Source organism: Trichomycterus rosablanca, chromosome 13 (assembly GCF_030014385.1).
Source record: "Trichomycterus rosablanca isolate fTriRos1 chromosome 13, fTriRos1.hap1, whole genome shotgun sequence".
NCBI classification, from domain to species: domain Eukaryota; kingdom Metazoa; phylum Chordata; class Actinopteri; order Siluriformes; family Trichomycteridae; genus Trichomycterus; species Trichomycterus rosablanca.
In genome coordinates this window covers 28,869,784-28,881,058 of record NC_086000.1, presented here as the reverse complement: position 1 = coordinate 28,881,058, position 11,275 = coordinate 28,869,784, and positions in this window count along the sequence as shown.

Here is an 11,275-nt window from a genome sequence, read left to right as displayed (position 1 = left end):
CACACTACATCAAATTGGTCTGCATGGCTGTCACCACAGAAGGAAGCCTCTTCTGAAGTCTCTACACAAGAAAGCCCGCAAACAGTTTGCTGAAGACATGTCAACAAAGGACATGGATTACTGGAACCATGTACTATGGTCTGATGAGACCAAGATTAATTTGTTTGGTTCAGATGGTCTCAAGCATGTGTGGCGGCAATCAGGTGAGGAGTACAAAGATAAGTGTGTCATGCCTACAGTCAAGCATGGTGGTGGGAATACCATGGTCTGGGGCTGCATGAGTGCAGCAGGTGTTGGGGAGTTACATTTCATTGAGGGACACATGAACTCCAATATGTACTGTGAAATACTGAAGCAGAGCATGATCCCCTCCCTCCGGAAACTGGGTCGCAGGGCAGTGTTCCAGCATGATAATGACCCCAAACACACCTCTAAGACGACCACTGCTTTATTGAAGAGGCTGAGGGTAAAGGTGATGGACTGGCCAAGCATGTCTCCAGACCTAAACCCAATAGAACATCTTTGGGGCATCCTCAAGCGGAAGGTGGAGGAGCGCAAAGTCTCGAATATCCGCCAGCTCCGTGATGTCGTCATGGAGGAGTGGAAAAGCATTCCAGTGGCAACCTGTGAAGCTCTGGTAAACTCCATGCCCAGGAGAGTTAAGGCAGTTCTGGGAAATAATGGTGGCCACACAAAATATTGACACTTCAGGAACTTTCACTAAGGGGTGTACTCACTTTTGTTGCCGGTGGTTTAGACATTAATGGCTGTATATTGAGTTATTTTGAGGGAAGAATAAATTTACACTGTTATATAAGCTGCACACAGACTACTTTTCATTGTGTCAAAGTGTCATTTTGTCAGTGTTGTCCCATGAAAAGATATACTTAAATATCTGCAGAAATGTGAGGGGTGTACTCACTTTTGTGATACACTGTATATTATTAATTCATTCATTATTAGTCCTTATCCGCTTATCCAATTAGGGTCACGGAGGGGTGCTGGAGCCTATCCCAGCTTTTCAATGGGCGCAAGGCACACAGTAACACCCTGGACGGGACGCCGTCCATTGCAGGGCAGACACACATAAACACACACACACCCATTCACTTATAGGGCAATTCAGTGTCTCCAAATATTCTGACTGCATGTTTTTGGACTGTGGGTCGGAAACCGGAGCTCCTGGAGGAAACCCACGCAGACACAGGGAGAACATGCAAACTCCGCACAGAAAGGACCCGGACCGCCCCGCCTGGGAATCGAACCCTTGCTGTGATGTGACAGTGCAACCCACCGATCCCCACTTATATTATAAAATTTTACATTATTTAATAAAATAAATTTTTGTAAATTTTGTTAATCATTTAATTTTCATCACAACCACTTTCTTGTGGTCAGGAACAAGGTGGGACACCATCACGGTGGTGGGGGGCTAGCGTAATAGGCCGTTCACCCTAGCACATTGATAAATAAATAATAATTAAACAATTTTTTATGTTTATTTTCAATTTCTGTGTTTACAGTAAAACCGGACCAGTTAATAAAAATGTGAAAATGAAAGCGGTTAAGAAAAATTAAATGAAAATGAAAAAGTGCAACAAAACAAAATTCTGTGATTTGTTACTTCTCTTGAAGCTTTATTTAAAGGACAAAATTAGTCAGCTACAAACAAAAGATATAACTTTTAATGTTTTGTCTGACCAACTTGACTGTATTTTGTAAATGTAAACAAATTTGATTTCTTTAATGAACTCAGAACAACTAAGACAGGCAATTTTGGTACTTTAAAGCAGAGATGGCTCACCACTTTGTACCAAACCTTGTGACGGAATTACTATTTCAAAAAAAAGAAGAAAAAAAAAACACGTTTTCTAATGCAAGACTTCAAATTTAGGTCTTTCACCATCTAACATACAGAATATTGTGAAAAGATTCAGGGAATCTGAAGAAAACTCAGTCTGCATACTAGGGCATGGCTGCAAACCACTGTTGAATCTGCATGACATTTAAGCCTTTAGATGCCACTGCATAAAAACCCTCATGAGACTGTGATAAAATATAGCCACAACGAATCAGGAATTCTATACAAAAATGCCTCAGAGTTCTCTGAGCTCATCGCAGCTGGGCGACTTGAAGACAGTGGAACTGCATGCTGTGCTCAGAGGAGTCAATGCTTTTGCTTGTTTTCATGGAAAAAGACAATGAGATTTTTGTGCCAAAGACAAATAGGACCTTTCAAACTGTTATCAGTAAGGGGTTCAACAGCCAACATCTGCCTTGGCATGGGGGTGCGTCAGTGTCCACAGAATGGGTGACTTGCAAATGTGTGGAGGCATTTATTGGGATTTAAGGCAAACATTTGCCTAAAAATCAGGTGATGTCTTTTCTTGAGAAATCTATGCTTATTTTAGTAATGCAATGCCAGGCACTACAACAGTGTGACTCTATAAACAGATTGTATGTATCTGCCTTCCTGCAGTCCAGATGTCACCTATTGAAAATGTATGGCGTACTATAAAGAGAAGAATGAAACAGCTGCAACCACAAACTGTAGAGCAGTTGAAGTCTTGTATCACACAAAGAATAGACAAAAATCCAATAGCAGAACTGCAAGAATTATAATCAGTTTTCTAATGACAAATCAAATGTTACATTATATTTACAAAATACAATTACGTTGGTCAGAGAAATCTATATTATAATCTATAATCTATATATAGTTCGGTATAATAGGTATAAAATAAAATGAAATAAAAATACAATCCCAAATCAGAAAAAGGACAGTATGGAAAATGCAAATAAAAAAAAAAATGTAGTGCTCCTTACATTTACTTTTATTTGATTGCAGACAGTTTGAACCCGAGATATTTCATGTTATTTCTGCTCAACTTCATTTCATTTATTAATATACCTCCATTCCAGCAATTGAGACCTGCAACACATTCCGAAAAAAAGTTGGGACAGGAGCAGTTTAGGGCTAGTAATGAGGTGAAAAAACTAAATAATGATGTGATTCCAAAGTGATGTCAACAGGTGATTGTAATCATGGTTTGGTAGAAAAGCATTCAGGAAAGTCTGAGTCTTTGATGAGCAAAGATGATCAGAGGATCTCCAGTTTGTCAACAAATGTGTGAGAAAATGATTGAAATGTTTTAAAACAATGAACCTCAAAGAAAGATTGGAAGGGATTTGCATATTTCTCCCTCTACAGTAAATAATATAATTAAACCATTTAAGGAATCTGGAGGAATTTCAATGCGTAAAAGGCCAAGGGTGCAAGCTTAAGCTGAACGCCTGTGATCTTCAATCCCACAGACGGCACTGCATCAAGAACTGACACTCAACAATAGCTGATATAACCACATGGGTGAGGGATTACTTTAGTAAACTTTTTTCAAGCACTACAATACAGAGTTACATGCACAAATGCAACTTAAAACTTTACTGTGCAAAAAAGAAGCCTGTTAACTATGTCCAGAAGCGGCGTTGACTTCTCTGTGCTCAGAGGCATCTAGGATGGACCATCACACAGTAGAAACGTGTATTGTGGTCAGATGAATCAGCATTCCAGGTGTTGCAGGCCTGAAATGCAGGAATGGATGTTTATTCATAAATGAAATGAAGTTGAGCAGATAAAACATGAAATATATCAGGTTCATCCTGTCTGCAATGAAATAAAAGTCAGAGTAAATGTAAGAAACTCTGTGTTTTTTATTATTTACCATGCTGTCCCAAATTTTTTTGATTTGGGGTTGTATTAAAAAAAACAATAAAAATGAGAATATGTAAATATAGAAGAAAAAAAAAAGAAATAGCAAATAAGGATGAGCAAATAAACAAGTTTGTAATTGTGATTTATATTTTTTGTATTATTAAATACTTTTGTCTTGTTTTCTATAAATTTTTCGCAGAAGAGTAGTATTACAGAATATGTTTAGCTCACAATACTGTAGCGTCGGCACAGGCTTTACCCAGAAAGCCTTGCGGCAGTGGTGTCTAAGCTCACCGTGGCCGTGTATCCCGTTGTTGGGAGTGGGCTGGCTGCGGTGAGGGTTGGGTAAGTAGCTTATATATGTTTGTCTGTTGTATGAATGTATGTGTGTATGAATGGGTGTCTGTCCCTAAACCACTGAATGAACTGCCAAAGGCAGCTCACTCGCGGCCCTGACGCTATTCTCCCTGCTCGCCGGCGCCACAATACACTTAAAACAAGTATTCATTTATTTATTGTCTATTTTACCACAGCTTTATTTTGGTCAGAGTCGCGGTGGGTCTGCTTTGTTTGCACATTAGCGCTGCAGTAACCAAAACTGTACACACGGGGGCGGCACACGAACAGTACTGAGTTAGGGAGTCAGTACCACTCGGTATTAGTGCATGAAATGAACACGTATGCTTAAAGGAGAATGGAAGACATTTTTTAAAAATATATTGTCTTTCTTTTTGTTTAATATGAACATCTAAGAGACTCTAAGGGAGCCACAGACTAGCACCCGTCCCCTCTGTCACCTATAATGTAATTCTAATGTACCAAGCAAGCTCATGTGGCTTGACACTCACCTTTAGCACATTCTTTTAATGTATATGTTTTTTCCAATCTTTAAAATATGCATGTGTAGAAAACACCACACAGACAAACCAAAGGCAAGGATAGATCCACTCTATAAGCTGTGCCACCATGCTCTCTTTAAATAATAAGGTTTAACCCTTGTGTGGTGTTTGTGTCGGTGGGACTCGTTTTCAATGTTTACCAAAAGAAAAATGATACTATTTATTATTATTTTAACCTCAGACTTTTTGCCTTTGGCTCATTCTGTGTGAAAAACATATAAAATAACATGTTTTTAATGAGTTCACACTGTACACCCCCCTACACATTTATATTACACATCTGGTGTTCGGGTCCACTGGACCCACAGGTATAAAAGTGTGTCCCTTTACTCTGTCCTACTACAACATGTCCTGCTGTGAGTGTGTGTGTCTGTGTGTGTGAGAGAGAGAGAGAGACAGACAGAGTGCCAGACAGAGAGAGAGGCAAACAAACAGACACAGCCAGAGACACACAGAGAGAGAAAGACAGACAGACCGAAAGAAACAGACAGGAAAAAAAACAGACAGGAAGGCAGACAGACACAGCATACATGCATCAAATGAATGTATGTAACACACACACAGTAAAGCTGACCCTCATGTGTTGTATAGACTATAGCATGAATAGACTGATGTGTAGACTGATATACAGTAGATACTGTATCTGTTCAGGCTGCTGTTTCTTACACTGATAAATGTTTTACATTTCCTAAGGTTGTTTCATTTTGATTTGTTTAAAGTAAACATGTTTTTCCAGCCATATTTTCATAGTGATTTTTCCTTTTTATATTTTATCACAGCAAACGGATGGCACTGTATAAATATGATTCAACATAGGTATATAGTAAATGTTAACCAAATATGCTGTCTTTATTGCTTGTAAACATTTTAAAGTAAACATCTGATATTTTGTATGTTAAATAAGTTACGGTCGCATTGATTTAAAAACACAATAATGCGTTGGGTCCACCAGACCCGCAAACATTGGCTGAGTAACAAAACTATAAACACCACACAAGGGTTAAGTATAATATGTGTTAAATGTGGGATGTTGTTATCAAACACTGTGATTCTTACAAGCTGAGGTATGTTAGCATGGACTTCAGGGGAAACCTCAGTGGAAAAGTACAGGAGCAGAATTAAAAAACACTGCATGCTTAAACCCGACCACTTCACCTCAGTTTTTATACCACACGATTTACTTGTATAAACGAAATGTGTGTCTGTGTTTATTAAATATTTAATATCAGCTTATGGAAAATGTATTCATTTGATTACATACAATACAAATATTTCACTTGGCCGCATGAATAAACTCATGTTTTCTGATGAAAGCTTCGAATGCTGAGAAATTAAACCCAATTGATCATTTGTTTTGTCAACATGCAGAAGGCTAACAATGACCTGTGCACATCTAAATCGTTTTCACCACAGCTCAGGAAAACAGTTTATATGGTCACGAGAGGATGCCTCTAGAGAGCGGCCTATGGGAGCACATTGTAAACTGTTATGTTTTATGGTTTCTCTCCATCCCATTACTGAACCTCACTGAGTTTTATACATCTTTGATTTATTTCTCATTGAGAACGGCTAGAAGTTATTTTACTTTAGTGTTTATACAAGGTAAACAGTGGTGGTCAAAGAATGTGAATGCAATAACTATAATGTGACTAAAAAAATACAATAAATCAAATAATCCTACTTTTAAAATGATTTTAACATATAATAATTATAACAATAATAACAACAATAATATATACCATACAGAAGCACTTCATACTTCTACAATTACTGACTGTAGTCCATTTGTTTCTCTATAAACTTTGTTAGCCCCCTTTCATGCTGTTCTTCAGTGGTCAGCACCCCCACAGGACCACCACAGAGCAGGTATTATTTGGGTGGTGGATCATTCTCAGCACTGCAGTGACACTGGCATGGTGGTGGTGTGTAATATACATATATAATATATGTATATATATATATATATATATATATAAAATAATAATAATAATTATTATTATTATTACACTTGCACAGTTGGTAGTGCTGTCACCTCATAAAAAGGTGTGGGGGTTTGATTCCCCAGCTGCCAGGATCTTTTCTGTGTGAAGTTTGCATGTTCTCCCTGTGGCCACCTAAGTTTCTTCCCACAAGTCACAAGTCCAAAGATATGCAGTCAGGCCAGTTAGAGTTACTAAAAATTAGGTGTGAGTGTGTGTGCCATATAATGGACTGGCAGCCTGTCTGGGGTGTTTTCAGCCTTTTGCCCAATAAATTGCGACCCTGACCAGGATAAAGCAGCAGGTAAAACCCCTGTCCAGGTATCCCTGTCCAGTGTTTAATGGTGGTACCTGATCCATCGCAAACCTGATCGGGAATGGTTGAGGAAAATGAAATAATAAAAAAATGAAACAAGTTATTTGATAATAATTAAAGTGATTCATTATTTAATGTATAAATGAGCACTGATATATACAGAAGTACCTCTACTATTTATACATTTTAATTTTATTTTATTTTATGTATTACCACCTCTTTATCCTTGTCATGGCTGATGAGAGTCTGGCTTCACCAGAATCACTGGGCGCGATGCAGTAACCCCGGACAGGATGCCAATGTAGTTGCCATGTATTTGGTCTGTTTATGTAGGTAATATGTGTCAAATTAGCATCCATGTGAATGCCAGGACCCAAGGTTTCCTAGTAACACACTGCACAGAGCATTACAGTGTCTCCACCATCTTGCATTCTTCCCATAGTGCATCATAGTGCCATCTCTTCCCTAGGCCATCCACAACATGTGAAAGAAAATTTATCAGACCAGGCCACAGTTCTGATGCTTATGTGCACATTGTGAAGCCAGCATTGCAACCTTTGCTATTATTTGTTTATACATTTGTCTTCACTACACCATTAGGAGGCTACGAGCAGTGTACCTCTTTGCTGAACTGGATTATATAACTGGTGGAATGGGTGATGGTGACCCACTAAACTCTTGACTTGTTAGAGGAATAGTGCGGATTTAATTGACCCCCACCTATCACCATATCCCAGCAGCAGCGAGTAAGAACTGACAATAGGGAACGTGCTGGCCCAGTGTAAATTGGGGGCATGGGATGAGGCCTTGGGACTGTGACGGGTGCAGCCAGTGCAACATTCACTAGAGCTGTGTGTGTGTGTGAGGTCATAGAGAGGTGAGATACATGAAGTTATGTAGCTTTTACACAGGCTAGTGTTCATTTTAACATGAAATGTAAGAACATGTAATAATACAGGCATTTAGATTATGCAAATTTAAAGAAAATAATATGTTAAAATAATAAACACATCAATATAACTACTCAGTATAACTTGTACAAGGGATCTTTAAGTTTCCACACTTATATTTTCAGTGAAAACAGTGATCTGTCTAGGGTGTTACCTGCCTTTCTCTCAGTGATTCACATCCACTGTGACCCTGAATAGGGTAAAACAGACAATGAATAATATATACACTGATCAGCCATAACATTAAAACCACCTCCTTGTTTCTACACTCACTGTCCATTTTATCAGCTCCACTTACCATACAGAAGCACGTTGTAGCTCTACAATTACTGACCGTAGTCCATCTGTTTCTCTGCATGCATTGTTAGCCCCCTTTCATGCTGTTCTTCAATGGTCAGGACTCTCCCAGGGCCACTACGAAGTAGGTATTATTTGGGTGGTGGATCATTCTCAGCACTGCAGTGACTCTGACATGGTGGTGGTGTGTTAGTGTGTGTTGTGCTGGTATGAGTGGATCAGACACAGCAGCGCTTATGCAGTTTTTAAACACCTCACTGTCACTGCTAGACTGAGAATAGTCCACCAACCAAAAATATCCAGCCAACAGTGCCCCATGGGCAGCGTCTTGTGACCACTGATGAAGATCTCAAAGATTACCAACTCAAACAGCAGCAATAGATGAGCGATCGTCTCTGACTTTACATCTACAAGGTGGACCAACTAGGTAGGAGTGTCTAATAAAATGGACAGTGAGTGGACACAGTATTTAAAAACTCCAGCAGCGCTGCTGTGTCTGATCCACTCATACCAGCACAACACACACTAACACACCACCACCATGTCAGTGTCACTGCAGTGCTGAGAATGACCCACCACCTAAATAATACCTACTCTGTGGTGGTCCTGTGGGGGTCCTGACCATTGAAGAACAGGCTGAAAGCAGGCTAATAAGTATGTAGAGAAACAGATGGACTACAGTCAGTAATTGTAGAACTACAAAGTGCTTCCATATGGTAAGTGGAGCTGATACAATGGACAGTGAGTGTAGAAACAAGGAGGTGGTTTTAATGTTATGGTTGATCGGTGTACATATAAAGCAGAAATGTTTTATTGGGCTTGGAGCACTTTTAGATTGGGTTCACCAACAACAAAAGCCATGTATTTATGACAGTTTTGACAACTCTGATTGCTTCTGTTATCCCCAAGAGGGAGTTTCAGAGACTGGCTTTCAGGGAGCAATGTGTTAATTCAATCAGCAGTGTGGTATGCTCAATTAGGCACCCATAAGGACCCAGGAATAGTATGGGGGCCCACTGGAGGGCAAGCCGCCCAACATCTGAGAACCATTAATTGTGGATGACTGTGTAAACAGTTGGGTGAATAGGTGGCACAGGTGCTGGACACCCAAGCTCTGTCTCAATGGTTCTTTTCACACCCAGATCTGTACTCACTCACTTATTCCTTTTCTAATATTAGGCAAGGTGCAATGACTATGAGGATGGCTACACCTGTGCTGGGGAGTTTTTATGCTTTTTAGATGTTTGGAGTGGCTCACATGTGAGAGTTCTTTGAAGGGTATTAATTTAAGGATGTTGTCTTTCCATCTAACTTTATGCCAGTTTTGTTTTGTTCTGTTCACAAACCGGTGTGAAAAATCCAGAAATAAAATGAACACTTTTTTAATGGAAAGTCCGCTTATAAAAATGATTAAAAAAAAAACATGATTTTATTATTTTTGATGTCTTACAGAGCTGCATGTTTGCATGTACACAAACCAACACAATCGTCTTAGGCTAATGTAATATCTTCCTAATCATGGTACTTTGTTTTGTAACATATGCATTAGTAACTGGAGCTTAAAAACTGGAGCTAGTGGTTAACATAAGCACATACTGTATTTTTTATGTAGGTTGCTTACTGGCACAGGGAAGACCTTGATGTTGCCACTATTGGCTCATGATAAATTACCGATATTAACGATGGCAGTGTGATGATGATGTCCTTACTTTCTGGAAATATTGAATCTAAGATGCAAATGCTATTGAAGTAATTACACCGACCAGACCCTGTCCATTTTATCAGCTCCACTTACCATATATGAACACTTTGTAGTTCTATAATTACTGACTGTAGTCCATCTATTTCTCTACATACTTTTTAAGCCTGCTTTCACCCTGTTCTTCAATGGTCAGTACCACCACAGAGCAGGTATTATTTGGATGGTGGATCATTCTCAGCACTGCAGTGACACTGACATGGTGGTGGTGTGTTAGTGTGTGTTGTGCTGGTATGAGTGGATCAGACACAGCAATGCTGATGGAGTTTTTAAACACCTTACTGTCACTGCTAGACTGAGAATTGTCCACCAACCAGAAATATGAAGCCAACAGCGCCCCATGGGCAGCATCCTGTGACCACTGATAAAGGTCTAGAAGATGACCAACTCAAACAGCAACAACAGATTAGCGATCGTCTCTGACTTTACATCTACAAGGTGGACCATCTAGGTAGGAGTGTCTAATAGAGTGGACAGTGAGTGGACACGGTATTTAAAAACTCCACAGCGCTGCTGTGTCTGATCCACTCATACCAGCACAACACAAATTAACACACCACCACCATGTCATTGTCACTGCAGTGCTGAGCATGATCCACCACCTAAATGATATCTGCTCTCTGGTGGTCCTGGCTATTAAAGAACAGGGTAAAAGCAGGCTAAAAATGTATGTAGAGAAACAGATGGACTACAGTTAGTAATTGTAGAACCACAAAGTGCTTCTATATGGTAAGTGGAGCTGATAAAATGGACAGTGTGTGTAGAAACCAGGAAGTGGTTTTAATCTTATGGTTGATTGGTGTATATTAAAATGCATTTTTGATGGCACCATGGGATAAAGAAATAAATGGGATGGGATGTCCAACAAGCCCATGATCCGGTGTTCACAAACTTAGAAGTCTCCTGCAGAGTAGAAATGTAATTACAAAGCTGGTGAGAGAATGTGTACCTCAGTTCAGGATTATTGTTGTTAAAAAACTATTAACGATAAAAAGGAAACACTAGGAATCACCCAGGCAGTGTGATGATGATGGCCTTACTTTTTGGAAATATTGAACCTAAGATGCAAATGCTATTGAAGTATTTATAGTAAAATGCATTTTTGATGGCACCATGGGATAAAGAAAAAAACCCTTAAATAAATAAAAACCCTTAAATGCTTAATGGTACATCAGGTAGAGTTTCGTGAGAACAAGAAAAATCTCAGCAGCAGATCGATTATTAAACGTAGTATTATAAAATGCTAGCCATTTAGTAATGGAATTTGCCATTGGGCAATCAAGATTGTGGTTAAAAAAGGGGCATTTTGGGTTGTGTCTATAGCATTTTTTTGCAGAATAAAAGAAGGCCCTTTTTGTTCCAG